Source organism: Tamandua tetradactyla, chromosome 4 (assembly GCF_023851605.1).
Source record: "Tamandua tetradactyla isolate mTamTet1 chromosome 4, mTamTet1.pri, whole genome shotgun sequence".
In the NCBI taxonomy this organism is placed as follows: domain Eukaryota; kingdom Metazoa; phylum Chordata; class Mammalia; order Pilosa; family Myrmecophagidae; genus Tamandua; species Tamandua tetradactyla.
In genome coordinates this window covers 170,125,488-170,153,196 of record NC_135330.1, presented here as the reverse complement: position 1 = coordinate 170,153,196, position 27,709 = coordinate 170,125,488, and the positions used below count along the sequence as shown (strand labels likewise).

General features: G+C 38.7%; 2 long non-coding RNA genes across 2 annotated transcripts in view; one reads left to right on the top strand and one right to left on the bottom strand.

Moving 5' to 3' along the window:
* Positions 1 to 27,709, bottom strand: part of LOC143679517 (uncharacterized) — a 51,312-nt gene that overhangs the window by 9,664 nt on the left and 13,939 nt on the right. The gene's annotated exons all lie outside the window — the stretch shown is intronic.
* On the top strand, positions 74 to 26,772 carry LOC143679516 (uncharacterized). The gene is made up of 3 exons (XR_013173810.1): positions 74 to 138; positions 11,162 to 11,200; positions 26,336 to 26,772. It is a non-coding gene; the product is annotated as an uncharacterized LOC143679516 (long non-coding RNA).

Genomic DNA, 27,709 nt, shown 5'->3' with positions numbered 1-27,709 from the left:
TATTCCTGGTTGATATAAACCGTTGGCAGGCAGCTCAGTGCCCCAGTTCCCAGGCTCCAGCACAAGCCAATTGCTTTGACTCATAGCCTTCACTCCATCCGTGGAACTGGAGACCCGGGGCAACACAGAGAAAACAGGGTGAGATTATTTCATTGTATTTCTCATCTGAAACTGAGTCCATCAACTTAAACAGTCCATTCCTCCTACCATGAAAATAAAGTAAAATGTCCACCATGTATCAGCTTTAGAAATTTTAGCCAAAAGGAAAATCAAGGGAGTCCAGTTAAGCAGCGGCTAATTTTTACTCTTGGGAATGAGTGTGTCTCTCTACAGGGTTTTCTGCAATGTCTCAAAATATAAAGATATAACTCTCTAGCTTGTGAAGAGTCAATATATTTTCTGAATCTCAGAGTTCATTTCAAAACAAATTTCCATGTAAAACTAACGTATGTGAATACCAAGTTAACTTGAATGATGATAGTGGGTCTGATAGAAACTTCAGTTGCAATAACAATTCACAGATTCTATTGGTAACTGCCACTTTTTAATGTGTGGTGGTTTGAAGATATAATGTACCCGAGAAAAGGCCATGTTCTTTTAATCCATTCCTGTGGGTACAGACCTGTTGTGGGTGGGACCTTTTGATGAAGTTATTTCAATTGAGATGTGACCTACCCATTAAAGTTGGGTCTTAATCCCCTTACCGGGGTCCTTTATAAGAGGATACAGGACACAGAAATAGCCCAGAGATCTTGGAGAAACCCCAGAGAAGCTAAGAGATGAAATTAAGAGAAGCTCATAGAGAAAAGCCTCAGAGAAGCTAAAAGAGGACCCATGGAAGCTGAGAGAGGAAGCCACTGAAACCAGAAGCTGAAAGCAATAAAACCCTGGAAGGAAGGACCAGCAGACGTGAGCATGTGCCTTCCCATGTGACAGAGATGTCTCAGATGCCAGGAGCCTGTCTTCAGAGTCCAGGTATCACCCTGTTGATGCCTTGAGTTGGACATTTGCATGGCCTAAGAACTGTAAGTTGTAAGCTAATAAATCCCCATTGTAAAAGCCAACCCATTTCTGGTATATTGCATTCTGATTCTGACAGCTTTAGCAAACCAAAACACATTATGTATTATAATAACATGTATTATATGCATACACCTTCCAAACAGCCCTGCATGATTATTATTACTTGCCACAACAAGGGAAAAATTTCACTCTCAGAGAGTGAACTACCCATGGTCACCAGGCTAGTAAAATGCAGACTAAGAATTCAAACACGGTTCTGTCTGCCTTCAGGCACTAAAGTCATTTCCTGCAGCACTCACCCTGGTCATGTCCATAGGGTCAGGGGTTCTCTCACAGTAGAGCCACGGCTCAACTCACACACAGTGTCCTTGGCTTTCCTACCCACTGATTTCAATTCTCTGCACCTGTGCTTTCTTTCTCTGGCATTAATTTGACTGCTGTCAGAGTTGGAATAAAAATACATGTGGGCTCCAGACTCGGACAAGATGAAAAGCTCAACTGATATATGACAGAAGCAACTATTTTCTGCTGTCATACAGGACAGTAGCTTAGCTATTTCTGCATTTTGAGAAATTTCTTAGGTTGCTTTTAAAGCCTGAGGCATATCATTTACCAGACCACCTTTGACCAGGTTGACAGAATCAACATTTAATTCCATTCAATATTGGATCTACTCCAAGGCCACAACTGATTATCTGGACTAAAGGAAGGTACTGCAAAATGCAAGATAAGGCAAAAATTATTCGATTTCCTTTCATAATATACTTCTGCAATTCCATTTTGTCTGATACCATAAAATGGTAAGTCAGAGGCTCCCCTACCTGAATTCTGTCTATCTCTGCCCTGAGCCACTCCTAATCTTTGTGAGTCAAAGCACCAGACTAAGGAAAGCTGCTATATTTTGTGGTGTTTTCACAAGAGACAGAGATAAGATTAGGTAGCTGGTTTTCAAAAGCTGCCCTATTAGGACAAAAGCTGAAAAATGATAGCTTCATTTTTCAGGACTATACATGCAGGTACACTGTCAAGTTAAATTGCCTACACGTGATGAATGAACTATAACTTCTTGCCCATCATTGAATTACCACTAGAGACCATTTGTCTTTTCTTTCATTCAATTGTGCTGTGTGCTGGGAGTATGAAGATATACCATATATTTTCTCTGCCCTCCAGGGACTCAGAGTCTGGAAGGGAATAGAACGAAAACACAATGTAAAAAGTGCCCGAGATAGCTGTTCAGTTCACTAGGTGGACAGTATGTGCTTGCTTTACAGTCCTCAAAGTATAAGGAATGATATATATCTTTTATTTAGGAAATTAAATATAATATGACTCAGCCACAATCTGCTATAGTTGGATGGATATCCAGTTCTCAGTCCTTTTTTATGGCAGACTTGGGGATATGGGAGGGCATAAGGAAGAGCTTTTTTAAGGTATTACAAGAGTTCCAGAGTTAGTAATGTCCCCAAAGAATTCTTTGGAAGTGATAGCTTGAGTTTTTCCCTAGGATATGCATTCTTAACTTCACACCTAACTTGGCTACAGGGACTATCATTGAGACACTAGTGCTTGGTCGCCAATAATCCACTCAGCAACCCCCCACCCCAAACTCTTGCTTCCTCCTACAACATTATGTTGAGGGGATACAGGGCCCCACCAAACCCCAAACAGTCAGCACTCTATCTTTCCCTGACTCCAGGCATCCCGCTCTCTCCAGAAAGGAGGTCACTCCCCAATCCTGAAGACACATGTATAATTCAGCTCGATAGCTACAATTTCAGGATTGGGAAAATAAAGTCCTGTTGACTGTCTCCAGAGCAGGGAAAGCCCAGACCTTTCCAGGACAAAGTTTGAGCTATAGGCTGGGAGTGAGAAGAATGACTCCTTCTTTCTGGTCTCCTCCTATAGCAACAAGGCCTTGTATAGACAGACACTAGCATCCCTCTAAATTTCTCCTGAACATTTGCTATTCTGGAGTACAAACTCCAAATTTTTCAAGATAATGGAAGAAAACCTTCAAAATCCCCAAATGTTTAATAATGAAGGAAGAAAAGAATACTCATTGGATCTCTACTGCCATAAATGCCTTACTTTTAACCCATTTCATCCTCATAACAATAATTTAAGCTTCAAGAGACAGGGAAACCAAGGCTGAATAAAGTGAAGTAAATTGCCCAAGGGAAAAAGGATACAGGTGGATCTCTCTCTGACCCTAATATTTGTTGAGGATCCACTATGTGCCAGGCACAATGCTCGACACTGGAGAAACAGCAGTGAGAAAGACAGACAAGGACTCTGACATCACTGAGCAAATAGACTAACATTGTAGGTGGTTGCCACAAAATAGCAAGTGGTGGGAATAAGGGCAATGTACTAAAAAATCAAGAATTCACATAGAAAGAATCCATGTTTTTGTCTTCTTCCTTCTCCTGCCTGCCTTCCCACCAATAATCTAAACAGAAGAAATGAGGCTAGAAGTAGGTAAAATGGAAAACAGGTAAGTTAGAAAGCTGTTTCCATTTCTAAATCGTTCATTCATTCAACTAATTTTTTTGAACACCTACCATGTGGCTGGCATTGGAACAAAGCATGGTCAAGAAGACAGAATTCCTTTCTTCATGGTGCTTTTATTTTAATGGATATAAGTACAACTCCAAATAGCCTTCTTTAACAGGCAACTTGTCTACTATTTCTTCCATTAAATTGGCCACAATACTGTTCAGCGCCTTTAAGTTCATTGAATTTCAATTTCAGTAAAACCACACCAGTTGAAACCTATTAATTTTGAATGTGAAGATTCCATTTGGTTAGGGTAGAAGATTATTTTGAGACTGTTTTTCAGATAATAAGAGAATTACCTAAATGGGAAAAAAAATCACTATCTTACTTATGAAGAGAAAATTTCCAAGCAAATTATTTGTATAAATAAACAATGGGGCAGGCAGGATAAAGATCAATTTGATTTGAAAGAAAAAAACTTTGAAGCACTTAATGATACATGTATTTTCAAATGGTGTGCTTGCTACAGATGAATCTTAATTCTTCATTAAAGCAGATCAAGAAGGACCTTCCCTATTATTATTTAGGTGTGTGAACATGATCGGGAGTAGCTGACTTCTCTGTGCTTCTGAGTGGTGGATATCTGTACCCCAGTCTGGACATGTTCTCGGTCTTGGTTCGCATTCTGGTGGGTGTGGGACCACCGTAAATAAGATCTCTTCGAGATGTTACTTCAGTTAAGGTATGGCCCAACTGAATCACACTGGGCTTTAGTCCAGATTACAGGAATCATATAAGCAGAGTAAAAGTCAGACTGAGAGAGAAGCCCCAGGGGAGCAGCCAGAAGCCGAAAGCCCACCCACAAGAGAAAGAAGATGATGCCACAATGTGCACTAGTCATATGACAAAAAAGCCAAAGACCAGGGATCACCTGCATCCAGTCCCAGAATGCTGCAGTCTTTAAAGAGAAAGTATGGCCTTGCTGATGCCTGATTGGCTTGAGTCAATCAATTCCTATTGTTTAAGCCAACCCACTATATGGTATTTGTTTTAGCAGACAGAGAACTAAAACACCCTATTTTTTAGTTTTTACATAAGGGAGTCAAACTAGATGATCCATAAGATCCTTTCTAATTCTAAAAATTCTATGATTTTATTCACCGATCAAAAAAAAGTCATAAGTAGAAAAAAGCACAATGAGATCAGTGTATACTGAGAAGTAAAGCATTAACACAGGGTAAAGCAAATGTGGCAATTCTAATTATCTGTTCAGCCTACACAGGGAAGTCAACTTACATCTGCACACAATTCTGCACAAGCTCCTGCACATTCTACTTTGAAAAAATAATATCAGTTTAATAACAGAATGAATACATATTTACACACAAATGCACATTGATCAAGGGTATTTTTAAAAATATATATGCATTATATACACATTTGGATACAATATATATTGTAGAATCAATGATAAACATACATTTATAAATTATTCTATCTTAGATTTCATTGGCAAAGAATGTGTATAATAACAAACATGAAAGTATAGCCTTATTTGCAGAAACCAGATAATAAATATAAGAAAACTCCATATTGTTATTTAATACCAGATAAAGTTAGATTTTTGAAATGCATTAAGCTCTAATAAAGAAATTTCCTGTACAAAAGCATTCCCCTTTTACTGTATTTTCCTACACACTTCACGTACTCGACCTGAGCTCATGCTGTGTCATAAAAAAACAGGGCTTGGTTATCTGCATGGGTGAAAATAACATTTACAATAGATAAGGCAAAATTAGGATTCATCCCCTGTTAAAATTTTGAACATGTTATCGAGAATAAGTATAACTAAAATGATGCTTAAAATATCATATAAATAGATAAAAGTTCTACTTAATACTGAATTTTTGCACAAAAAAAGGTTAATGTCCCTAGGACATTTGGTAGTTGTACAAGATTAACCTTGACCTTTGTGATTAAAAAAAGAAAATAAGTTATTGGATTTAAAAGCAGGGCCTTAATGACTTGTGTTTTCAGCAATCCACCATGTTGTACCTTCTGTCCTTTAGCTTGAATTTGATCATATTGCCTAACATCATTTTCTTATTTGTAACGTGTGCTAAAATATTATCCTATTAGCATTGATTTCATTCAATGTCAAGGAGGAGGATACAAAAAGTGATGATTACAGAGTTGTCTACTGCTGTCCATGGTGTTGAGTATGCAGAGGCAGTTGTGTTCAGTGGTGGCAGTGGTGGAGGTGGCAGTGGAAGTTTCCCAACAAGATATTTCCAGGGTGTGGCATGGACTGTGGTTCCTGCAATCTAGCTTTCCAGGTTACAAACCTGTTTTTCTAGTCTCCCAATCATCTTTCCTAAAAAACACCTTTTTTAATTAAAAAAAAAAGACTCTATAAAGTAGGAAGAAAAAAATTTTAGGCGATTAATAATACAGATTATAAAATGCCCTGAAAAGTAGCATAGATTTTCCAAGTAATTAATTCAAAACATTTTACTGAAATGCTAAATGGCATGGAAGAAGCAACATTTCACTAATAATATAAACATTAATCTGCATTTGGCTGAGAGAATATTTTTCTTGTGCATGATATGTATGATCAGGTCCCTGAAGAGATATTAATTTCAAAATGTTCTGGCCATTTTTCAAGACTGGACATCACACCCTGATATGGTTAAGTTGTAGTAACACTGTGCTAATAATGCCTGTACTGTCAATATCAGGATTATTTGTTGCAGGAAAATATTTGTTGCAAAAATCATCTCTGGCTGATTTAAGTAAGAACAGCAGTAACTAAAGCATGGGAAATTCATGTAACATGCCCCAGGTCGCATAGCTGATAAGTGGCAGAACCAGGATTTGAACCCAGGCAGCTTGGTTGCAGAACAAATCTAAATCCAGAATAAGAATCTATTCTACTTAAGACAAATCCCTGTCTTCTCCATGATGGAAGAGACAATAACATAATCGACCTGCCAGAGAAAAGGCTGCCTTGTCTCCCCAGGATATGTAACTGCTAATTAGTTAAGTTGAGCAGGTGGTAGCCAGGTCAGTCTTGGCAAGAGAAGCCATGATGCTGGGCCCATGCAGAGGACCCATCTCTGTCACAAAGAACATTTCATTGTGAGCCTCTTGAACAATGACTGTTCAAGAGACTGCCTGCTATACACAAAGTAGGTCCTTCAAACCAACCCAATTCTTGGGATTCCACTTTGACCTGATTAATGCAATAATTAAAGTTTCACTATAGCACTACAAATTCAACTGACATTACAATGAAAACTCGGTAAAAGAAAGAACTGGAACTTTGTCTACTTTCTTTGACTACTCTTTGCCCAAAATCTGAGAAAGTACCTGGCACATCGTAGGTGCTCAACACATATTGTTGCTTTTGCTATGGTTTATTTCAACAACTTCCCGGAATCAAACATTATATTTCATTTTCACATGTCTTTCAATCCTGTGGCTTCAAAAGTGAAGCCATACCTTTAGAACAACCATAATAAAATCCCTGGGTTTCAAACTGTATCATGGGCCAAAATTTTAAGAATTTGAGCTGGTCAACCTTTACTTTAATAAGCTGGCCAGAGCTGTTGAAGCAAACCATTCTGCTACACAGTAGAATTTAGCTAACAACCTTCATGCTATTGGAAGCCATAATTTGATCCCCTAATCCTTGCCTTCAAGGGGCACTTCCTTTCCAGGTGACAATTTAGTTGTTTTGCCAATCCTACCATAGACTGTCATGATTCCCATCTCATAACACTAGATGTATTTTTCAGTGAAACCAGAGAACCAATCCCAGACTCCACCTTTCTTTGCCAGTATCAATCAGGATCCTTGTCTCAGGCAACAGAAACTGATTCTGGCCAGTTTAAACCAGAAAAGGAATTTTTTAAATAGAATATTGATTCTATTAAAAATAGAATTTAATAGAATTTTGATTCACAAAATTGCCAGGGAAGCTACAAAACCAGGCCAAGAAAATACATAGGAATGAAAGACACTAGGCAGCAGTCAAGAACCTCACAAAAGTCACTCCAAAAGCCAGCCCAGTGAGGGCCAGTGCTGCTGCTGTAACTGCTTCTACAGAATACTAATGCTTATACCTGTATATGCCAACCACCAATCCCAGTATTGGGCACTGGACACTGTCATTGAGCAGGTGAAGCTACTATGGAGTCCTCTACCTGCATACACAATGGGTCCTCCTTGGTTCAGGTCTGAGGTAAGTACATCTGATTGGTAGAGTGTAGATCACATGCCCGTGCCATACTAGCAAAGGACACCGAGAAAGCAATTAATTACCTGGCTTTTTTTTTTCTTTTATAGTGAGAGGTGGGTCCTGCCTACAATGAGATTTATACAATGGGGAATTAACTTAAATGTAAAAAGAGGTTCATTATTGGGTAGCTAAACAAAAATGAGGAATATATATGGCACTGTCCTAAGTTATCAGATTCATCGATACTTTCAAAACGAAAAACACAACCTTGCATTTTTACAGTGATTTTAGCTTTTATAAAGCACTTACATATCAGTACCTTCATCTTATGCCAGTTGAGAGAGCTGACAAAATCTGACTTTGAAACAGAAGAACTGAACCCCACCATACCAGACAAATGTCCAAACTTTATACCCATAGGTAAGGTGAGAAAGTCAACAGGCTGGTGGGGGTAGGGGTCAGAATCATTAGCTCACACTCTCATGTATTAATTCCTTCATTCCACTCATCCATATGCCACACACTAAGACTTACTTTAGGTTTACTTCCAATACTTCCCTAATTAGCTATGGAACACTGAAAGAGTGACATCATCTCGATAGCTCAGATTCTTCCTCAACAGAATAGTATAGTAAAATATAGAAATAAAAGCCTCCTATAGTCCTAAAACTCTATTAAAAAGTCATCTCTGGAAATGCTGGATATGCTGATATCTTTTATAGGGATCATCAACCAATCTAAGTGTGGAACACGAAAATTTGGAGGACTTCGTTTCTCATTAGGGAGTATGACTTCCTTGGGGACCACTGATATTTACTGCACACATTCAATTCACTTAGTATAGCCACCCTTGGACAATCTTGAGTATACACCAGGCTTATGGGCCTCTAAATCTCTGGAGTTTTTAGGGAAAGTTGGCTGAGGATCAGCACAGAAACAGATCTTGCTAAGTCCATTACCAACGAAGAAAAACAACTTCTGAGATTACTGAGATGGGAAGAGGTTCTGAGTATCAGAGGAATCTGAAAGTACAAAAGATACTTTGACTCTAGATGAATGCTAGAATTAAGGCACTGCCATGGTAGCCAGAGCTCTGGAGCTTTCAAGACCAAGGAAGGCAGAGGAATGGAATCTGGGAGAGTAGTGTAACAGGGTCAAGGATGTGGAAGCAAGAGGTAGATACAAGGTGCCCTTGACTTGGCTAGTGGTTCTAGTTAGAACTGCTGGGGCTTCAAAGACCTCCCAGAGGTGAGGGTGACCTATGGCCAAGAGATATCAAGCCTTGGTTTGTGCATGAGAACATTCTGGTAAAGGGCTTTAACCTTTAGGCTGACATATAGAATAGAAGAAACTCCAGGGAAGAGTTTAAGTGTGGAATAGCTGATAAAGCACCAAGAACATAATTCCCAGGAACTATGGATATTGCGACTCATATATCATAGGGGCATTGATATTATCAGTCTATGTATTTTAGGGTTCAACATATTAGAACAGGGACTCAAGAGGCATAGACAGGCCAAGATAGACCATCCATAGGTCAAGAATCTAGACAGACTTGTGGGCTTTGGTAAAACCTTGGTGGTAGAGGAGACAAAGTGCATGAAAACATGACCAGGCTTAGGGAGAAGTAGTCAAGTACAAGATTCAAAATGCAATTCTAAAATCATACGTCACTCATGAAGGCAAGAACAGATGAGATACTGTTAGAAAAACTCTAAACCTATGCAGAGATCTTGGGTGTCTAACCAAGTAAAAGACAAGGCAGACAGTTTGTCGTGGTCCAAGTGGCAAGCAGCCAGTAGAGATTAAGTCAGGTGGCATTCAAAGGCCAAAATATCTAACCACTAAGTAGATTAAATACTAAGCAAAAACAATTCCATCACTCAAGATAGGCGCAATCAAAAAAAAAAACAAAAAACAGTCATTAGGAATCTGAACTACAAGGCAGGATTCAGTCACATTGGAGGAAGGGCAAAACAAGACTGCCTATACTCATGGGCACACAACTCATACCCATGCCTAGGTCACTATGTTTTGTATCATATGATCCCACTTCTTGCCCCAGCCATGCTGACTGGATCAGAGGTAGGTACATGGCTTAAGGGTAGCCAATCTGAGATTGGGCAGGGACCAGTGGCACAGCCCGATGTGAAATAATGAGCTGACAATAATGATACTTGAATTCTCCTCTTTGAATCTTAATTAGCGTCAGTTTTCCAGGTCTGCTGTGATGAACACCATAGACTGATAAATATAGCTTAAACAAAAGTTTACTGGCTCAGTTTTGGAAGGAAGAAGTCCAACATCAAGGCACTGGCAGGCTATGCTAAAGTTTGTAGCATTCTCATGGTGGCTTGCCTACAGATTCTCTAGCATATGGCAATCTGTCTCCTTTTACTTCCTTCTGTCTCCTCACTCCTACTCCCCCTGCTAGTGGGCTGTGTCTCTGTCTAGATTTCTTCTCCTTATAAAAACTCTAGTTATACTGGATTATTCCTTATTCAGGTCCATCTGATTCTATTTGCCATCATCTAAAGAGGAATATCAGAGATGTTATTTACAAATGAGTTCACACTCACAGGAGCAGGGCTAGGACATGAACATGACATCTGGGACTCAATCCACAGTACTTAGGAAACATGGAGAATTTGATCCAGTTCAGAGAGTGCTAAATCCAACACAGTATGAGATAGGACCAGAACTGCCATGGTGGGCAACATTCAGGCTGGAGTTAAAAGAAAGGAGAAACTATGACTAGGGAGAGGAAGCCAGGCAATGGAGAGGAGAATGAAGCTGACAGTAAAGCAGAAATGCCTGGAGAAAGGCAGTCTTTATGGTCCATGAGAGACATATGACAGCTGGTCCTCCACGGTGACTTCAGTTTCAAATGTGTCCTTATAATAGACATCCTTTTTCACTAAAGGGAGTTCCTGTTTCTTACAATCCAATTCACAACTAAAGCAGTTGACCCTAAGTCCAGAGGCTTCCAACAGTGAGAAAAGGGAGCAAACGTCCTGAAGAAGGGTGAATGGCTCCAACCTCAAGGTTACAGAGTTTAAGTTGAGAATCAAGCAGATATATCAGACTTTAAAATCCAATTGAGAAATGACCACATCAGTCATATTTGCTCTTGTATCCTTGGTGTGAATCAAAACATCTGGCACATGATAAGCATGCAATAAATATTTGTTGAATAAAGGAATAAACCATCCATTCACTAGAGATCAAAGCAACTAGCAGCTATGTCAGATATTTTCTTTGCTCTTGAGAATCAGTTTCAAAAACATGAGTATTGCCTCCATCGGGATGAGAGCACTGGGATTTTAAAATTATGTCCTACAATTGCTATTACTGCTGAAAAAATTCCTAATCTGCATTCAATCCTTTGACTTCTAGAGACATCCTGAAGAATATGCCTCCGGACACCACTTGTTGGTAAGTATGGCTGACTCAAGACAAGGAAAGAGACATGGTGAGTCTAATTTGCTTGTCTGAGGTCAGCAGGGACACCGCAGAGCAGATTTGAAGCCCCTGGTATATATGTCCTAATCCTGAGCCAATATTCATTTCCTCCAACTGAAATAAGTTTCTAAAAAAAAATTACTTAGGATTTTCAAAATTGGAGGTGTCACTGTAACCAGAATTGTAATTTTAGTGTTTCCTTGTTGAGGCAATTTGGGACTAAAATTTTACTTCATTATGTTTCATTATAAATATTTCCGCTGTCAAAACAGAGTTCAGTTGGCAGTCTTTGCCCAGGAGCATCTCAGAACTAATTTAGCATGAGGAATTTAAAGCTGTCTTCCTCCAGCCTTGTTTTCTAGGTCGCATGGGGAGCAACTTGAAACAGGATGATGGAGGTACACTGCATTCACTGCTCCCAGACTTCACTTTAATCTCCCTAAAGCAATGATCTTACGAGGTATTGAAAAATCGATTACCCAAATTTATGGCAGCTTTGGAAACATAAAGAAAGCTTGAATTGTTCCCATTTTGATTGGGTAAGATAAATTGCGGGCACTTCACAAGGAAGTTCGACATTGGAAGTTCCTGCCAACGAAAGTGATTTTAGTTGAGGAAGAAAGAGCTAGTCACAGAAAAGATGGCTGAGGAAGGAACACTACTTCTGAGGTATTGCTGTCCTGATCTCAAATGAGGTTATGTAATCATTTGCGCAGGCTGGAAGAAACATTATCAAATGTAAATTTAGAAAGATTAATAAGTGACTCACATATTGTATGTCTTATTAGCCTAATGAAACAGATTGCAAACACTGAGTAAAGTGATCAGCACATTACTTGCCATTTCCAGAGAAGCCAGAAATATCACAGTTCTTTCCTCGATTTTAAATGTGGGCATTAAGTCAAAATGCATGACAAAATATTCAGCACACTTTGGCCTTTCAAGGGCATTCAGCTTGGAGAAGGGAGATAAAATAAATGCTTACAATTTCATAGAAACACACATGTTAGAGTAGGTAATAGAGGAGGCATAGAAATTATAAAAGGAGCATTGTAAAGCCTATAAAGAACTAGGCTTGAGGTCTGTCTGTCTTATCACAAATGGTATAACAAACCACTTAAATTTTCTGGGTCTTAATTTGTCATGAGTAAAGTGGGGATAATTAAGAACTTCCCTTTGGACCAAATAGTTATTACAAATGCCATCAGAACCTGTGCAAGGTTTCCAGGAAGTCTGCATATTATATGTATATGGCATTTAAGGGTCAGAGGAAAGTTGTCTAATGTAAATTTAAATTCTGATAAATACAAATAAAGCAATTGTTTATTCTGATGCTATTGCTATCTACTACAGGCAGACAATTGTGCAGGCAGAATATGCAGTGGAAAGAACTAGATTCAGAGTCAAGATATCCAAATTACATTCCCAGTTCTATCACTGGTCAGCTATGAAGCTTGAGCCACTTTGGATATGGATTTTCTCATCTGTAAAATGAAAGAACTGGACTAGATAGTTTCTGAGGCCTTTTCCAGCTCTAAGACTTTATGGGGGATTTTTCCATGTTGTTGAGTTACAGACACTTTCCATCCATTCCCCTGTTCAGAGATCTTGTCAGCTTCAATTCTGTTGAAAATGGCACTGCCCTAATTGCCTTTAGGGCATATAGAGGCACTAAATGCAAAAGAATGAATTCCTTTTCTTCTCCTTTTCTGAGGTTCCAGTGTAAGTAATAGGAACTAGAAACTGCGATGGTCAAATTCAGGATTCGTAGTTTCTGGACTGGAAGAGAGCACCTGGAAGGAAAGTTGACTTTGCCAAGTACCACAAACTCCTGAAAGTGATCAGATTTGAGCTGAGTGGTGATATTAACTTGGGTTCAATAAAAGCATATTGATTGGGCAAAGCAGTCTTCCACAGTTGTGAGAAGAGGATGCAGCAATCATGTGTGCCAAGTATGAAAGCTCCCCAGGCTTCAATAATATATTGTTAACTGGCGTAGTCTTCCGAGAAAGTGCAAGACCTCGAATTAACAGCACTGAACTGAGTCTAATAACTATATTACACAACATCATATCTACTTCTCAATCAATACTTAATTTTCTCATAGAGCCTTCAGTCTCCTGCAGGCTTTTATTGTGTTTTGCAGGGAACAGCATTGACCCTGAGGAGTGTCAGTTACCTTCAACCTTAATATCCCCAAATGGCCAAATGTGTCTTGAAATATTCCTTAGACAAATAGAGGATAAAATCTACACCCAAGCAACAAGCATTTATCTAATATATTCACTTCCTATTTTGTCCAATCTGTCAGTTCTTTACCACATGGCAAGCTTAGAATGATTAAAATTTGGAACTCAACCTTGCCACCTCTGTTTTTAGAAGAATTAACTTTAAGAGGCTCTGCTCCGAGTCACATGAATCAAATCAGCAAATTCATATTCTGGCTGCATTTTGCTCCCTAAATCAATTTCACAATCCTGGACCTTTGGAAGTCTGGAGGAAAACTGACATTTTTCCATTTCAATTACAAGGGTACGTTGGAGTGTGATGACAGGATTAATTCTGAATCTTTGGGGACTTCTTTAATATTTTGTTGCACCATCTCAATCTTGTATATTTACATGATAGAGGTAAGAGGAAAATTTCTCAAAATAAATCTTATCTATACCCATTTAATTCGTAAAGTGCTGAGTTGACATGTCTTCAAAAGGCAAATAGTGCTAAAAAGGCAGCCCATGTCTTATCACATACTCCATGTTTTTGTATTAATTCGATAATAAAATGTTACCATTCCTAGGGTCTGGTTAAACATGCTTAAACTTTCAGTTTGTATTAGCTTTCTGCTGCTATATAACGAACTGCCACAAACTTGTGCACATCTAACAAGAAAATGGATGCATCTTTGTGTCAGTATCATGAGTTTTGAGATTCATTATGATTAGGCGGTTTAGGTCACATGATCTCCCTGAACTAGTCATTGCGATCAGGGTGGATGGAATGTGCTGATTGGCTTAACCTGGGTCACACGTTCCACCCTTGGTGCCAGAAAGAAATCAGAGGTTTTTTTTATTAAAATAACAGTGAATGGATGTTAGGTAGCAAAAATATTGTGCAATCATTGACTACATCATAGTATTTTAAACTTTCCTCAACTTCATTATAAAGGGACACCATACTATTTCCTTAACTATTACCCTATTGTTGGACATTTTAGGTTATTTATAGTGTCTTGCTATTAAAAAGCAGTCATGCTTAAATGTACAAATTAAAAAATGTTTTTGCATGAGGAAGAACAAAGGAATATCAATATTTCAGGGTGTTGAAAATAGATAGTCATTCATATTTTAAAACTTTAACTTATGTGTAAGACTAAAGCAAAAAATATTTATCTGGTACAAAATGTATAATTTGACTAGTAAGTTATGTGGTTAGTTTAACCGAATACCATAAGTACATCGAACCTTGAGTAGGGCATGAGATTTTGTAAGTTTGTCCAGAGTGATGCCCCAATAAATCGCAGAGTGATTTGAACAGTGAATAAAAAAGTATTTTGAAAGTCCCCTTCGGGAAATGGTGAGAAAGGGGGAAAATATAACTTCCCCATGTGGAGGGATCATTAGACTCCTGATATTCTCACAAGCCATGCAAGCAACCAAAGCAACAGGCAAAGCCCTCAATCTTGGGGTTTGTTCATATGAAACTTATCCCCACAAAGGATAGGCTAAGCCTACTTAAAATTAGGCCTAGGGTCACCCCCAGAGAACTTCTTTTGTTGCTCAGATGTGACCTCTCTCTCTCAGCCAACACAACAAGCAAACTCACTGTCCTACCCCTCTCTACGTGGGATATGACTCCCACAGGTATAAACCTTCCTGGGAACGTGGGACAGAAATCCTAGAATGAGCTGGAACTTAGCATCAAGAAATTAGAAAACCATCTACACCAAAAGGGGGATGAGAAAAATGAGACAAAATAAAGTGTCAGGACTTCCGGAGAAGATGGCGGCTTAGTAAGACACGCGGGTCTTAGTTCCTCCTCCAGAACAGCTCCTAGGGAAGTAGAAACGGTACAGAACAGCTCCCGGAGCTATGACAGAGACGAAGAAGACAGCGTACCCCATTCTGGAACAGCTGACTGGCTGGGAGAACCCGCTGTGGTGAAATCACCAAGGGGCGCGAGCTTCCCAGGCCGGGGCGGCAGGCGGCCGGAGTCCCTCCCTCCCTCCTTCCTGGGCCGGTTGGGAGAATTGGACAGGTGATCCCCTCAAGCGGCGGCGGCTGGCGTCCCCCCCCATGCGCGGCCCCCCTGAACAGCTGGGAGAATTGGATAGGAGATCCCCCAAGCCACGGAGACCGGCGACCGGGGTCCGTTCCAAACACGTGGCTTCCCGGTCCGGCTGGGAACGGTGGATAGGCACTCCCCCAAGCCGCAGCGGCCGGCACCCCCCCCACCACGCTTGGCACCCCAGGCCAGCTGGGAAATTTGGACAGGCGCTCCCCCAAGCCACGGAGGCCGGCGCCCCACCACCACGCTTGGCACCACGAGCCGGCTGGGAAATTTGGACAGGCGCTCCCACAAGCTGCGGAGGCCAGCAACCCTCCCCACGCGCGGATTCCCGGGCCGGCTGGGAGATTTGGATTGGCACTCCCCCAAGCTGCTTCGGCTGGCGACCCTTCCCTACAGCGAGAGTTTTCCAAAGTTAAAGGAGCCACAGCATCTTTTACTGGTGAGACCCGCAGACAGACGAGCGCCACGAGTGCCACCTACTGGGCAGGATAAGAAAAACAGAGCCCAGAGATTTCACAGAAAAATCTTTCAACCTGCTGGGTCCCACACCCAGGGAAATCTGATTAAATGCCCAGACGCCAGCAGAAGATAATGGATCACGCTCGGAAAACTGAAGATATGGAGATATGGCCCAGTCAAAGGAACAAACCAATAGTTCAAATGAGATACAGGAGCTGAGACAACTAATGCTGAATATACGAACAAAAATGGAAAACCTCTTCAAAAACCAAATCAATAAATTGAGGGAGGACATGAAGAAGACATGGGCTGAACAAAAAGAAGAAATAGAAAAGCTGAGAAAACAAATCACAGAACTTATGGGAGTGAAGGACAAAGTAGAAAAGAAGGAAAAAACAATGGATACCTACAATGGTAGATTTAAAGAGACAGAAGCTAGAATTAGTGCATTGGAGGATGGAACATATCAATTCCAGAAAGAAACAGAAACTACAGGGAAAAGAATGGAAAAATTCGAACAGGGGATCAGGGAACTGAATGACAATATAAAGCGCACAAATATACGTGTTGTGGGTGTCCCAGAAGGAGAAGACAAGGGAAAAGGAGGAAAAAAACTAATGGAAGAAATTATCACTGAAAATTTCCCAACTCTTATGAAAGACCTAAAATTACAGATCCAAGAAGTGCAGCGCACCCCAAAGAGAATAGACCCAAATAGGCGTTCTCCAAGACATTTACTAGTTAGAATGTCAGAGGTCAAAGAAAAAGAGAGGATCTTGAAAGCAGCAAGAGAAAAACAATCCATCACATACAAGGGAAACCCAATAAGACTATGTGTAGATTTCTCAGCAGAAACCATGGAAGCTAGAAGACAGTGGGATGATATATTTAAATTACTGAAAGACAAAAACTGCCAACCAAGACTTCTATATCCAGCAAAATTGTCCTTCAAAAATGAGGGAGAAACTAAAACATTCTCAGACAAAAAGTCACTGAGAGAATTTGTGACCAAGAGACCAGCTCTGCAAGAAATACTAAAGGGAGCACTAGAGTCAGAACGAAAAGACAGAAGAGAGAGGTATGGAGAAGAGTGTAGAAAGAAGGAAAATCAGATATGATATATATAATACAAAAGGCAAAATGGTAGAGGAAAATATTATCCAAACAGTAATAACACTAAATGTTAATGGACTGAATTCCCCAATCAAAAGACATAGAATGGCAGAATGGATTAAAAAACAGGATCCTTCTATATGCTGTCTACAGGAAACACATCTTAGACCCAAAGATAAACATAGGTTGAAAATGAAAGGTTGGGAAAAGGTAGTTCATGCACATAACAACCAGAAAAGAGCAGGAGTAGCTATACTAATATCCAACAAATTAGACTTCAAATGTAAAACAGTTAAAAGAGACAAAGAAGGACATTATATACTAATACAAGGAACAATTAAACAAGAAGACATAACAATCATAAATATTTATGCACCGAACCAGAATGCCCCAAAATACATGAGGAATACACTGCAAACACTGCAAAGGGAAATAGACACATATACCATAATAGTTGGAGACTTCAATTCATCACTCTCATCAATGAACAGAACATCTAGACAGAGGATCAATAAAGAAATAGAGAATTTGAATATTACTATAAATGAGCTAGACTTAACAGACATTTATAGGACATTACATCCCACAACAGCAGGATACACCTTTTTCTCAAGTGCTCATGGATCATTCTCAAAGATAGACCATATGCTGGGTCACAAAGCAAGTCTTAACAAATTTTAAAAGACTGAAATCATACACAACACTTTCTCGGATCATAAAGGAATGAAGTTGGAAATCAATAATAGGCGGAGTGCCGGAAAATTCACAAATACGTGGAGGCTCAACAACACACTCTTAAACAACCAGTGGGTCAAGGAAGAAATTGCAAGAGAAATTAGTAAATATCTCAAGGTGAATGAAAATGAAAACACAACATATCAAAACCTATGGGACGCAGCAAAGGCAGTGCTAAGAGGGAAATTTATTGCCGTAAATGCCTATATCAGAAAAGAAGAAAAGGCAAAAATGCAGGAATTAACTATCCACTTGGAAGAACTGGAGAAAGAACAGCAAACTAACCCCAAAGCAAGCAAAAGGAAAGAAATAACAAAGATTAGAGCAGAAATAAATGAAATTGAAAACATGAAAACAATAGAGAAAATCAATAAGACCAGAAGTTGGTTCTATGAGAAAATCAATAAGATTGATGGGCCCTTAGCAAGATTGACAAAAAGAAGAAGAGAGAGGATGCAAATAAATAAGATCAGAAATGGAAGAGGAGACATAACCACTGACCTCAAAGAAATAAAGGAGGTAATAACAGGATATTATGAACAACTTTACGCTAATAAATACAACAATGTAGATGAAATGGACGGGTTCCTGGAAAGACATGAACAACCAACTTTGACTCAAGAAGAAATAGATGACCTCAACAAACCAATAACAAGTAAAGAAATTGAATCAGTCATTCAAAAGCTTCCCAAAAAGAAAACTCCAGGACCAGACGGCTTCACATGTGAATTCTACCAAACATTCCAGAAAGAATTAGTACCAACTCTCCTCAAACTCTTCAAAAAAACTGAAGTGGAGGGAAAGATACCTAATTCATTCTATGAAGCCAACATCACCCTCATACCAAAACCAGGCAAAGATATTACAAAAAAAGAAAACTATAGACCAATCTCTCTAATGAATATAGATGCAAAAATCCTCAATAAAATTCTAGCAAATCGAATCCAACAGCACATTAAAAGAATTATACATCATGACCAAGTAGGATTCATCCCAGGTATGCAAGGATGGTTCAACATAAGAAAATCAATTAATGTAATACACCATATCAACAAATCAAAGCAGAAAAATCACATGATCATCTGAATTGATGCAGAGAAGGCATTTGACAAGATTCAACATCCTTTCCTGTTGAAAACACTTCAAAGGATAGGAATACAAGGGAACTTCCTTAAAATGATAGAGGGAATATATGAAAAACCCACAGCTAATATCATCCTCAATGGGGAAAAATTGAAAACGTTCCCCCTAAGATCAGGAACAAGACAAGGATGTCCATTATCACCACTGTTATTCAACATCGTGTTGGAGGTTCTAGCCAGAGCAATTAGACAAGAAAAAGAAATACAAGGCATCAAAATTGGAAAGGAAGAAGTAAAACTATCACTGTTTGCAGACGGTATGATACTATACGTCGAAAACCTGGAAAATTCACAACAAAACTACTTCGAAAACCCGGAAAAATCCACAACAAAATTACTAGAGCTAATAAATGAGTACAGCAAAGTAGCAGGTTACAAGATCAACATTCAAAAATCTGTAGCATTTCTATACACGAGCAATGAACAAGCTGAGGGGGAAATCAAGAAACAAATCCCATTTACAATTGCAACTAAAAGAATAAAATACCTAGGAATAAATTTAACTAAAGAGAAAAAAAAACTATACAAAGAAAACTACAAAAAACTGTTAAAAGAAATCACAGAAGACCTAAATAGATGGAAGGGCATACCATGTTCATGGATTGGAAGACTAAATACAGTTAAGATGTCAATCCTATCTAAATTGATTTATAGATTCAATGCAATACCAATCAAAATCCCAACAACTTATTTTTCAGAAATAGAAAAACCAATAAGCAAATTTATCTGGAAGGGCAGGGTGCCCCGAATTGCTAAAAGTATCTTGAGGAAAAAAAACGAAGCTGGAGGTCTCACGCTGCCGGACTTTAAGGCATATTATGAAGCCACAGTGGTCAAAACAGCATGGTATTGGCATAAAGATAGATATATCGACCAATGGAATCGAATAGAGTGCTCAGATATAGACCCTCTCATCTATGGACATTTGATCTTTGATTAGGCAGTCAAGCCAACTCACCTGGGACAGAACAGTCTCTTCAATAAATGGTGCCTAGAGAACTGGATATCCATATGCAAAAGAATGAAAGAGCACCCGTATCTCACATCCTATAGAAAAGTTAACTCAAAATGGATCAAAGATCTAAACATTAGGTCTATGACCATAAAACAGTTAGAGGAAAATCTAGGGAGATATCTTATGAAACTTACAATTGGAGGCGGTTTTATGGACCTTAAACCTAAAGCAAGAGCACTGAAGAAAGAAAGAAAGAAATGGGAGCTCCTCAAAATTAAACACTTTTGTGCATCAAAGAACTTCATCAAGAAAGTAGAAAGACAGCCTACACAATGGGAGACAATATTTGGAAACGACATATCAGATAAAGGTCTAGTATCCAGAATTTATAAAGAGATTGTTCAACTCAACAACAAAAAGACAGCCAACCCAATTACAAAATGGGAAAAAGACTTGAACAGACACCTCTCAGAAGAGGAAATACAAATGGCCAAAAGGCACATGAAGAGATGCTCAATGTCCCTGGCCATTAGAGAAATGCAAATCAAAACCACAATGAGATATCATCTCACACCCATCAGAATGGCCATTATCAACAAAACAGAAAATGACAAGTGCTGGAGAGGATGTGGAGAAAGAGGCACACTTATCCACTGTTGGTGGGAATGTCAAATGGTGCAACCACTGTGGAAGGCAGTTTGGCGGTTCCTCAAAAAACTGAATATAGAATTGCCATACGATCCAGCAATACCATTGCTAGGTATCTACTCAAAAGACTTAAGGGCAAAGACACAAACGGACATTTGCACACCAATGTTTATAGCAGCATTATTTACAATTGCAAAGAGATGGAAACAGCCAAAATGTCCATCAACAGACGACTGGCTAAACAAACTGTGGTATATACATACGATGGAATATTATGCAGCTTTAAGACAGAATAAACTTATGAAGCATGTAATAACATGGATGGACCTAGAGAACATTATGCTGAGTGAGTCTAGCCAAAAACTAAAGGACAAATACTGTATGGTCCCACTGATGTGAATCGACATTCGAGAATAAACTTGGAATATGTCATTGGTAACAGAGACCATCAGGAGTTAGAAACAGGGTAAGATAATGGGTAATTGGAGCTGAAGGGATACAGACTGTGCAACAGGACTAGATACAAAAACTCAAAAATGGACAGCACAATAATACCTAATTGTAATGTAATTATGTTAAAACACTGAATGAAGCTGCATCTGAGCTAGTTTTTTTTTCGTTTGTTTGTTTGTGTCTTTTTTATTATTATTATTATTTATATTTTTTTCTCTATATTAACATTCTATATCTTTTTCTGTTGTTTTGCTAGTTCTTTTCCTAAATCGATGCAAATGTACTAAGAAATGATGATCATGCATCTATGTGATGATGTTAAGAATTACTGATTGCATATGTAGAATGGAATGATTTCTAAATGTTGTGTTAATTTCTTTTTTTTTCCTTTAATTAATAAAAAAAATAAAGTGTCAGTGGCTGAGAGAGAATTGAGAGGTTATCCTGGAGGACATTTTTACACATTATATAGATCTCATCTTTTCATTTAAGGTCTATTGGAGAGGCTGGAGTGAAGTGCCTGAAAATGTAGAACTGTGTTCCAGTAGCCATGTTTCTTGAAGATAATTGTATAATGATACAGCTTTCACAATGTGACTGTATGATTGGGAAAACCTTATGTCTGATGCTCCTTTTGTCTACGGTATCAACAGATGAGTAAAACATAAGGATTAAAAATAAATAAATAATAGGGGGAACGAATGTTAAAATAAATTTAGTAGATTGAAATGCTGGTGATCAATGAAAGGGAGTGATAAGGGGTATAGAAAAAAAATAGGGGAAACCAAGGCTAAAATACATTGGATAGATGGAAATACTAGCAACCAAAGAGAGGGAGGGGTAAGAGGTATGGTATGTGTGAGTTTTTTTCTTTTTTCTTTTCATTTATTTTTCTGAATTGATGCAGATGTTCTAAGAAATGATCATGATAAAGAATATGCAGCTATGTGATGATATTGTGAGTTACTGATTATTTACCAAGAATGGAAAGATCATATGGTAAGAATGTTCATGTTTGTATGTTGTTATGTTTAAAACAATTTTTTAATTTTTTTAAAAAAAAGCAATCATGGAAGTATCTTTGCCCCAAAATATCATTTTAGTTTGCCCCAAAATATCATTTTAGTTGAGATTGTTTTCCTGAAATATATTTGCATAAATGGACTTACTGAGTCAAATAAAAGTGAACATTTTAAGGCTCTTAACACATATTGCCAAAGTTCTTTCCAGCAAGAATGTATCACTATGCTTTTGCTACCATTTTATGAGGATTTTCACTTTGGTGCATTCTCTCTCTAGTATGAAGAATGTTCATTTCCCCCCATTTTTTGCCAATTTGATAGGTGCAAAGTTGACACAGAGGGAGCCTTGTAAAACCAGCAGATTTGATCATGACGCTTTCCTGCTTGCAAGATTTCAGTGACTTCCCATGGCCTTCAGGACCAAAGCCCAACCTCCCTAGAATGATATAACAAGGCTTTCTCTGACATGCTCCCTGGTGGTCTCTTCACCTTCCTCCTCTGCTACTTCCCAACCCATTCAGAGTTCTCCAGACACCACATCTTGGTTCATAACTCTGTACCTTTCTCTTCTGTCTATGCTCTTCTCCTTTTTATCATTGAATTTCTAATACAAAAATTCCCTCATCTCTCCACCTAGGACATACCAACTGCTACAGCCTCAGACCACAGTATTGCATTAATCCTGTAGATGACTGCTTCCCTGATAAAATGTCATTTATTGAGGGTTAAAACAGTGTCTTGTCCATCTTTGTATATCTAGGCCCTAGCATATGTCTGGCACAAATAAAAAGAAATAAAGTAAATAATCACTGAATGAATAATAGATGGTAATGGAAGAAGAATGGATATGGATAGATGAGAGTAGAAAAAATGATATTGTTAGCAGAAAACCTGCATTTGATATTTGTGATCTTGAAAAAAATTACTCAACCTCTCTGAACTTCATTTCATTATGTTACCACCATGTCTTCTTCATAGTACTTCTAAATAGTACTGTTTTAAAGATCAAACTGAGTGTGCCAAAATGTTCTATAAACTATTAGCTTGTACAGTAAATAAAACGAATAATATCCTTTAGGATTTTTAGAGCACTGGCTCTCCAAATTTTCATTAGAAGCCTGTCTCAATATTCTATCACCTCAGACAATCATATGAATAAGGAGAACCTAACAGATGGGAAGATAAAGAAATTAACTAACCCTTGGATAAAACTCATCCAAAAATCCATTTATTAGATGCTTACACTTACTATGGGACAGCTAACATTCTGGTTGCTCAAATTTCCCAGCACAGAAAACAAATCTAGAGTTATATTAGACAGTGCTACCCAACATGGTGCTGGGGCTGGAATGGCCAAGAAAATGTTTGTCACTATTATGATCAGAGTTCCACCAAATAATCAGTAATACCACCAAACAATGGGCTGTGCATGTAATTCCTCTCTCCCCATTTCGCAAGAGATAAAACTGTAAAGATGTAGAAAAAGCAAGTAGAGTGGTAATAGGAACAGAGTAACACCTAAGGACAAAAAAAAAAAGATTAATTTAGAAAGATGAATTGGCTGAAAGTCTCTTAAAACACGCTTCTACCTATCCAGAGACTTGGTTCTAGCCGTAATTGAGGCAACAGAGCATTATGCAGAAGAATGAGTATGCAGATTATGTATATAGAAGCTGATTGATTGCTTTTTTAGACCTTCAGCTGGCAAACACTGATCCTGGCACTGAAGAGATGCTGTATTTACAGCTTCTGGGAAAGGGACGCTGGTTTCGACAGCAGCTGTCACTTTCCAAAAGCCACTGGAGAAAGAGCTGCAGCGTGCACCTACATCAGACTGCCCGGGCAGAGGCAGGGGCCTGGAGCTTCAGACCTTACAGGGATGTGATGAGATTTAATTAGACCACGTTTCTATAGCACTTCAAATTCCTTGGAGGAAGACATTTTAATTACAGTATTGGCCAGAGGCAAGTTCGAAAATAGAAAGGAAAATAATATCCATTTTGTCAGGAGTAGGAAAGAATACTCACCGTATGGATCATTTTCTTGCCTCAAGTAATGCATCTGTGTTTTCTCACCTCCTTATTTTAGAATCTAGATATTGCTTGAGTAAGATTTGGTAATTTTGTGTCTCCATTTATCCATGTGGTGTATTACAGCTGTTCTTTTTATTGATACTATTCAGACATAGTAAAATTTAAGTCAATTCATTTTTGAAAATTGCCTTTAAAGAGGAGAAAGATGCCTCTTTTCTCTGCCTTTTGAACTTCCTATATTTCATATAAAGTGTAAGGAGAGCACGTTTACCTTAATTCGGTTGCAGGATTTGGTTATAGGTATCATTTGTTTGTTCATAAATTTATTCTGTGTTGAGGAGTAAATAACCAGCTTTTAACTATCTGAAAATGGCACACCACGCAGTTTCTGCTTCCAGGAAAGTTAGCTGTACTTCAAAATTTAGATAAGAAAGCCTAACAGAGCCTTCTAGTTCTAACACCTTAAGCAAGTTCAATTCCATCTGCACAAAAGCTCAGGTTAAAGAGTTTGAATTTATACATAATCCACAAGAGATTTAAATAATCAGCATTTTGGCTCGTGTAGCAGTTTTCTGTATTTAATCATTCACATTTGGGGAGGAGGTGGGAAGATCTGTGTTTGCACTATAGTTTTTCGATTAATCATTAATTTTGAACAAGTCAGTTCAATTAATGATATGAAGTACTTAGATTCAGTGAACTAGAATTAGATGAAAGACTCCCTAGTCTTACAGACTTGGGTTCTAGTTTTAAGAAGCTGAAAAATAATTCAGATTAAAGAGTCCTACCCTGCCATTACGGGCCTTTGACTGAAGAAAGCAGCCTAGAATTTCTTCAGGTCTGCATTCTGAAAGGTTAGTGCTAGGATGAAAACACCAAGTGCTCACTGGACTTGCAGGTTTGCACAGTGCTTGGCCCAGCTATGTTCCTCGGATTCTTAGCAATCTGCTGTTAAGGCAGGGAAATGAACATGGGCTTCTCCCATCCTGCCCTCCTCAAGGGTAAATGGGAGCTGGAAGTAGAGGAAATAAAAGTAGTTTGGAAGGAAAGCAAGAGAAGCTAGGGCACGGTCCCCTCCGTCAGCTCTCCAGTTCAAAGTCGTCTAAGGTGTCAGTCCGTACATGTCAGTGGAAGACTAAGACGACCTTCCTGGCAATTAAATTACAGCCAGCTGCCTTCAGACATCACAGGCCCTTCCCTGTGGTACCCAGAGGCCCTGCCTACATGCTAGTATCCATATAACAAACTACAGATGCCTCCTTGGTGCTTGTACTCCAGCAGGCATCACTGAAGCCAGGTAAGGGCTTCCATCCAAATCAGCAAGGTCTGTTCAACGGGCTCTTTTCCCAGCTTTATGTAATGCAACATAGGGAAGTTTTTATCCTGAGTTAGAGAAAAAGCAACCTGAGCTAGGGAATTTAAACTATTTGACCAATCAATAAAAAAAACTGCAGTCTCCACAGGTCAGGGATTTAGTTGCTTTTGCCTTAATTGCTTCAGGATCAATCCTTCTTTGGAGCTTCACAGAGCTCTGTCAAACCCTCAAGATCCTCCCTCCTCCTTAGGTCAAGGGCATAGACACTGGAAATGGAAGATTTCCAACTACGGGTCATCTATCATTTTCAGTCCCATTATGATTTCTTCTTTAATCCTCTAGATATTTAAATGTGTGGTTTCTAAATGTATGGGGATTTTTTTTTAATTAGAAAAGTTATGGTGAGTTTCAGAACAATCATGCATAAAATACAGGATTCCTATATGCTACTATTAACACCTTGCATTGGTGTGGTATTTTTGCTACAACTGATGAAAGCACATTTTTATAACTAGGTTATTAACTATAGTCCATGGCTTAACTTAAGGTTCATTCATAGTGTTGTGCAGCTCCATGGATTTTTAAAAAATTTTTATTCTAGTAACATATATGCGACCTAAAATTTCTCTTTTTAACCACATATAAATATATAATTCAGTGCTGTTAATTACATTCACCATGCTGTGCTACCATCACCATTGTCCATTACCAAAACTTTCGAGAATCCTTTTTAGAATTTTGGTGTATTTTCTCATTGAATGTTCTCTCAAATTTTCTACCACATTTTCTATCTCCTTTCTCTGGGTGCATTCTATTTCTTTGAATATGTTTCCAATAATTCTACCTTTAGTTGTGTCTAATTTTCTGTTCATTTTCTCCATTGAGGCTTTTTTATTTCAATAACTATAGTTATCATATTTAGAAGTTCTATTTTATTCTTTTCTAGATCTCTTTGGTCATTCCTACTAGTCTCCTATTGCTTGCTCATCTCAGTGATTCCATCGTCTATGAATGCTAAGATTACCTTCTCCAAGACTGATTCCCTGAAGGCTGGCATCCCAGAAAAGGACTTGGCCTCCTGCAAACCTCCACAGAAACCAGCTGAGCTCAGTGCTTAAGGCAATCAATCCTAGTCAACCCCAAAGCTTGGCCTGATCATGCCAGGTAATGGGTTGAACTTCTTCAACCATGAACACTGAATTGGCAGACCAGGGTTGAAGCCAAAGTGCCACCATATCACATTGCTGTTGTGTATCTATACTAACCACGCAGCTTAAAAGCCTCATAGCCCAAGGTCAAGATTCTTCTTCCAACTGCTGATGTCTGGTTCTGTGCTACCCTAAGTCTGTGCATTTTACCCAATAAACGATGCTTCAGGGAGTTCCTGCCAAGTCTCCAGGTCAGTTGCCCTCTTGCTGCTGGCCCATAGTTTAGTACCTATTCACAGATTAAAATGCTACTGTTGGCATTTGCTCCAAGGATAATCTAATATAATATAGATATATTAAATTCTATATTTAGAATCTAATTGATTTTCAGTAGGAGAGTCCCCCAAGAGTTTCTTGGCCCCATACTACCAGAGCATAAATCTCAACTAGGGAAGTCCTTAAACTTTAAAACTTAATTGTGAGGCCTAAAATGCCACACTGATCCCACTACAGCACCCATGTGATTGTGTGTCTCTACCTAGTACATCCATCTTCTCCCATACACATACTTTTACTTTACAGCAACAAAAGCCAGATGTTTGTTTCAGCATCATCCCATCCATCACTGATAGCCCTTGAAAGAAAGTTTCCAAAGAGCTTGGGAGAATACTAAGAAAATGGTAGGATCTAAAATATGGAACAGAGATAGTTTATTCAATCTTTTGGGAGGATTATACATATCCCAGTGCCTAGGTGGGCAGCCCCCCCAAGTCAATTACATCAGAACCTGTGTGAAGAGGTTTTCCTGGAGATTACTCAAGAGATTGTCCTGGAAGTTATTCTTACACATTGTATAGACATCCCTTTCTAGTTTATGGTGTATTGGAGAGGCTAGAGGGAAGTACCTGAAACTGTTGAGCTGTGTTTCAGTAGCCTTGATTCTTGAAGAAGACTATATAACTATATAGCTTTTACAATGTGACTGTGTGATTGTGGAATCCTTGTGTCTGATGCTCCTTTTATCCAGAGTATTGACAGATGAGTTAAAAAAAAATTAAGAATAAAAACAAATAAATAATAGGGGAGATAAAAGATAAAAGGTAGATTGAAATACTGTGGGTCAATGAGAGGGAAGAGTAAGGGGTATGGGATGTATGAGTTCTTGTTTTTTG